The sequence below is a fragment of the Mustelus asterias genome, chromosome 18 (assembly GCF_964213995.1).
Source record: "Mustelus asterias chromosome 18, sMusAst1.hap1.1, whole genome shotgun sequence".
Classification (NCBI taxonomy): domain Eukaryota; kingdom Metazoa; phylum Chordata; class Chondrichthyes; order Carcharhiniformes; family Triakidae; genus Mustelus; species Mustelus asterias.
This window is the reverse complement of record NC_135818.1, coordinates 83,970,063-83,976,062: the sequence shown is the minus strand read 5'-3', so window position 1 is coordinate 83,976,062 and position 6,000 is coordinate 83,970,063. Positions and strand designations below refer to the sequence as shown.

The following is a 6,000-nucleotide window of genomic DNA, read 5'->3' as shown; positions in this document are numbered from 1 at the left end:
ATTGCTCTCTCTCTCTGTGCAGTGTGGATTATTGCTCTCTTTCTCTGGGCAGTGTGGATTATTGCTCTGTCTCTCTCTCTGTGCAGTGTGGATTATTGCTCTCTTTCTCTGTGCAGTGTGGATTATTGCTCTCTTTCTCTGTGCAGTGTGGATTATTGCTCTCTCTCTCTCTGTGCAGTGTGGATCATTGCTCTCTCTCTCTCTGTGCAGTGTGGATTATTGCCCTCTCTCTCTGTGCAGTGTGGATTATTGCCCTCTCTCTCTGTGCAGTCTGGATTATTGCTCTCTCTCTCTCTCTCTGTGCAGTCTGGATTATTGCTCTCTCTCTCTCTCTATGTGCAGTGTGGATTATTGCTCTCTCTCTATGTGCAGTGTGGATTATTGCTCTCTTTCTCTGTGCAGTCTGGATTATTGCTCTCTCTCTCTCTCTGTGCAGTCTGGATTATTGCTCTCTCTCTCTCTCTGTGCAGTCCGGACCCTCGTCCTGCACGCGGCGCTGTCACGCTTCACGCGCAGCCGCACGCACGCTGGCGCCAAACGGCGTGTCTAAGATGGCGCCGGGTGCCGGCGCCGCCTCGCTATTGGCTGTCGGTCCGCCATCGGGCGCCATTCCCAGCGGCCTGCTCCCCCTCCCGCCGGGCCCTGTGAACTGCCGGGCGCTCCGGAGGCCGGGGCAGCCGGCTTCGAGTCCGCTTCACCTCAGGGAATTGTCGGCCGCACCCGGCTGAGGGGGTCTGGCCGCTGGGGGGGTGGGAAGATTTTCCGCGGCCGCTCTGGCCGGTCCTGGCTCGGCCTGAGGCGGCGGGAGGGAAACCCTCGGCCGGATTGTCTCCTTGGCGACGGCTGGGGAGATCGTGGCGTTATTGAGCGAATTTTTCCCCTCCTCCCTCCCCTTCCCTCTCTCCTCACTTTCTTTTAACATAAACACTTTTTATTTTAGGGGGTGGGGAAATAAAACCTCGAGTGCTGGAAAAAAAAAGCCCCCATGAGTGTTCGTCAACAGCCATCTTCCCATGACATGAAGTGTAAGTAGACAAAATATACCCAGCTGTATGTTTATATATGACATTGCTGCACTGTAAAACATTGTTTCCTGTCAATTACAATTATTCCTCTCCCACCTTTCCCCTCCTAAGTCAAGTTGCAAATCCAAGAAAGAACTGAGGAGGATTTGAATAGTTTCACTCTTGTTGAATTTGTATTCTTGCCTGTTTTTTTAAAGTCCATCCCAAACCCTCCCTCAAATATATATAAATATATATCATGTACTTAACGTCCTTGGAACACAATCCGGGTTCTCCTTTCTCCCTGCCTCCTTCATTTATTGATAAATCTTGTTGTTTTGTTGAAACCTGGACTCTTGACATTGCAGCCCAAGTTTGGTTTGAATTGCACCAGGAAGGGGTGGGATGTTTCTCGATCTTTTAAAAAGAGCGTTTGCCAGAGTTGGGATTATCATTGATCTCGTTGGAAGCGGCTTTAAACATTTGCACAGTTAGGCTAGCACATCCAATTTAAATGCAACCCTTCCCCTCAAGCTTTACAATCTGTTGAGATTTAAATATTTTTTCCCCGAAAAGAAACAGCCCTCTTACTCTTGAGATCAGTGTTTGTTTTTCTGGTGGGGTAATTGTCACCCCCCCCCCATTTTCCTGTTTTTGTCCCTTTTTCTTTGGAACATGCTTTGGGCCGGTCTCTCTGGAACATTTACCCTTCCCCTCTCGTTATTTTGAGGTCTAATTCTAGTATAATGCAATTGTATTCCTTTCAATCTCCTGTTCTTTAGAGAGCACTGTTTTGCTGAACACGGTACGGTAGTCGACACCGCAGTGTCCTCAACCTCTTGTCCTTTATGGTACGATGATGGCTTTACCCATGTGATATTGGGAGCAAATCCCCAATCCATTGATTCTCTTGTCAAATGGTGCTGTGTGTTAATTGTGTAAATCCTGTTTCATGTGCATAGTAAATCTTTGTTAACTTATTTTGTGTCTCCCGGATTTTTTTTGCCGTGGCTGACCTAGGAGAAAATGCAACTTGTAGAAAGGGGGAAAATAACTGCTTCATGTTTTTATTTCGCACGGAGAGATGTGCAAATGTCACGGCCTCTCCCCACGCAAGCCTGTTTTTTGGTCACACCGGGCTTGTTTCCGTACCTAAACTCCTGGCTTTCAGCAGCTACTGCTTAATCCAAGGTGACAAGCCAACTGTTTCTAAGTGGAGACAACTCCAGAGAATGCCAAAGCCATGGATCTGCCACTTGACCTTTTGACACTTAGGTGGTCGAATGAAAAGATGTACCAGCAATTAACCCAGATTATAAAGTTCAGAAACAGCTCCATGATTTACACAATCCGTTTGAACCAATGTTTCGCGGCGCCTTTCAGTCTCGCAGCGCTGCGGATGTTGTTTGTGTATACAAGACTGCAAAACTGGATGAACAGCGTCAATGCGTTTACTTGTCGTCTGTTGAAAATATCGCTCATGCTATCTAGAGACTACCGATGCTTTAACAGTTTCGCACTCTTCCAAAAATAGAAGGCAAGGGATTGTGGGCAGGAGTCCTGTGATTTCTTGCAGTATAATGTAAACCAGATGCTGTGTGTGAAGGAATTGCCACGCAGCCCAAAACCGTGTACAATGAAATCGCTTACGCCCACTTCGTAGGCACGGAATCCGATTACGGACTATCGACCATAAATTGGATGCTTGTTTTGAAACGAGCCGTGAACAGATTTTAGATGGCTGGGTTTTTGCGAACGTTAAGTCGGACAGCAACAACAAAAGACAGCTTTCAGCATTCTTGTCACGGCACGCTAAATACATTTGCAAAACGGGTATATTTGGAAACAAGTCAGACCGGTGTATGCATTTGCAGTGATTTTTAAGGCGTGTTCCTACAAGTAACTGGACGATAAACCGTGTTTTTTTTGTGTGTACTGCACTGTTTGATGTATACAAAAGTCCACTCCAATGCTTTTTCAACGTAGTCTCAAACCTTTCCGGAGCAGCAATATCTGTTGTTTACAAATGACAGTCATATGTACTTCAGGTCAATTGCATACAAGGAATTCCCAATCAACCCACCCTTTATGCACTGGGACTGCAGTTGGATGCATTCAACTACCGGGTCGCTATAATATTTGAAAATAAATTTTATCTCATTGAAGTAAATGCCCACTACACAACTTTTTGCAGTGTTTTTCTTTTTATATTTTGACGTCTTGACGCATTAAGAACATAGTCTTGCATTACACTGATTACTTTTTGCCAATAAAACATTTTGACATGAAAATATTAGAACTAAATGTGTGGGTTTGGGGTTTAGCATGATGTTACCATTTTTAAAAATGTATAATTTGGGATTGAATTGGTAATGTTGCAGATTGCAGGGTGGTGAGAAAGTTCTTTTTACCAAGTTTTTCAAAAAGATTGCATAAATCCTGATTGTTAAAGATTATTTGCTCCTTAAATCTAGGCATTGAATGTAAAATGGCATTTTACTTTGTGTTTTAAATTGATCTAATAAAAGTGCACTAAGTATTATTAAGCTCAAGGACTGAATGACTACTTCACATGGAGGGATTAGTTATTTCCACCTACTTATCCTTAATGTAACTTGTTCCGTATAACATAATCCGACCTCTTGAATTTCAAACTGTTTGCATACAAATTGTAAAGAGATAATAAAAGAGCAATGATCTCTGTATTAGTTACATGAAGTGATACAGTAATTGGACAATAATGGGTAGGAAGGTGTACATTCAATCAGGAGTGGCTGCAGTCTGTTTTGGCAAAAGGAAATTGAGCACTAGTAGATTTTTTAAGAATCCTTTCAGATTGCTACAGTTTAGTGCTTTGAGGAGTGTCTTGCATATGAGGAGTATTAAATGTAAGTTTTTACTGTATCCAGCCCAAATATATCAATTAACTAGCAGAATTGGTTCCTTCTAATTGGTCCAAAAATGTCAAATGTCATCAAGTTAAAATTTCTCCAGTGGTGAGCTCCATCTGCTTCTTGACTCAAGGCTAAGAATCCAAAACACTGGGCTTAATTCTGGTTGCCCTCCCCTGAGCCTTCTCTGTGAAGGGACCAATACTGGACACCAAGTTATTAGGTTCAATTATACATATTGAATTGTCTTTGTACATTAGGACCTTTAGAATTTGACATCCGTGACCTCCGCACTTGTAAGCAGGTATACTTGCATGATATGTGCCTGTAAATTACCCAGATTCAAATACATCACCCTTCATTTATCCACATTGAAGGATATTTGTCACACACTGGTCAGTATCTCAACGTCAGTTTGTATCCTATTTGTTGTGTTGCTTTCAGGACAAGCCATTGTCATGCGGGTACCTTAGCTGGTCTGTTTCTGACTGAATTTTCACATTTTTTTAAAATTGCAAATCACTGGGTACAGAATAGCTTGATAAATCAAAAGCTTGAGGTATGAGGAGCATTTCAGAGCTCTGGGTCTGTACTCAATGGAGTTTAGAAGGATGGACGGGGAATCTCATTGAAACTTACAGAATATAAAAGGCCTGGATAGAGTGGACATGGGGAAGATGTTTAATTTGTAGGTGAGACTAGGATCTGAGGGCACAGCCTCAGAATAAAGGGATGACCCTTTAGAACTGAGATGAGGAGGAACAACTTTAGCCAGTGCGTGATGAATCTATGGAATTCATTGCCACAGAAGACTGTGGAGGCCAGGTCATTGAGTATATTTAAGACAGAGATAGGTTCTTACATAAGAACATAAGAAATAGGAGTAGGCCATCGAGCCCCTCGAGCCTGTCCCACCATTCAATAAGATCATGGCTGATCTGATAGTGGTTTAGTTCCACTTACTCGCCTGCTCCCCATAACCCTTAATTCCCTTATTGATCAGAAATCTATCTACCTGTGACTTAAACATATTTAACGTGGTAGCCTCCACTGCATCAACGGGCAGAGAATTCCAGAGATTCACTACCCTCAGAGAAGAAGTTCCTCCTCAACTCTGTTCTAAACTGACTCCCCTTATTTTGAGGCTGTGTCCTCTAGTTCTTGTTTCCTTTCTAAGTGGAAAGAATCTCTCTGCCTCTACCCTGTCTAGCGCCTTCATTATATTATATGTCTCTATAAGATCTCCCTTCAGCCTTCTGAACTCCAATGAGTACAGGCTCAATCTACTCAATCTCTCCTCATAAGCTCACCCCCTCATCTCCAGTATCAACCTGGTGAACCTTCTCTGTACTCTCTCCAAGGCCAATATATCCTTCCGCAAATAAGGGGGCCAAAAATGCATACAGTACTCTAGTTGCGGCCTCACCAGTACCTTGTACAATTGCAGCAAGACCTCCCTGCTTTTATACTCCATCCCCTTCACGTTGATGGGTAAGGGGATCAAAGGTTACAGGGAAAAGTTGGGAGAATGGGGTTGAGAAACTTATCAACCATGATTGAATGGCGGAGAAGACTTGATGGGCCGAATGGCCTAATTCAGCATGTGTATCCTATGGTCTTGTTTGTAGCTGTGGGAATCCTGTCCGATTTGTATTTTTATTTCCTGGCCATACCTTGCTGACTGAAGTTCTTGTGGAGCACCTCATATGCCCCCCAGCTCAGTGATCAGATGTGGAATAATCTTATAAATGCAAATACTGCAGATCCTGGAAATCTGAAATAAAAACAAACTGTTAGAAATACCCAGCTGATCTAGAAGCATTTGTGAATTGATCTTAGTCTGTATTACTCAGAGCCCCACAAAGTAGAATATTTATTTACTGCCACCTGAAGAACCTGGGGTGGTTCTCCTTGCAGAAGAGAAGGTTGAGAGGAGATTTGATAGAAATGTTCAGAATCACGACGGGGTCTGGACAGAAACTGTTCCCATTGGAGGAAGGTTCTTTAAAGGTAATCTTGCATATAATCATAGAATGCTTACCATACAAGGCTATTCAGTCCATCCGGTCTGTTCCAGTTGTCTGTAAGAATGACTTGACTATTGC

The 6,000-nt window shown here is 43.2% G+C and overlaps 1 protein-coding gene across 7 annotated transcripts in view; it reads left to right on the top strand.

Annotated features, from left to right (window-relative positions):
• The first annotated feature begins 619 nt into the window (after positions 1 to 619).
• foxn3 (forkhead box N3) overlaps positions 620 to 6,000 on the top strand; it is a 298,786-nt gene continuing 293,405 nt past the window's right edge. For all 7 annotated transcript variants that reach the window (XR_013500067.1, XM_078234460.1, XM_078234451.1 and 4 more), the window contains exon 1: positions 620 to 1,025. The gene's annotated coding sequence lies outside the window, so the exon portion shown is untranslated. The remainder of the gene's footprint in view (positions 1,026 to 6,000) is intronic.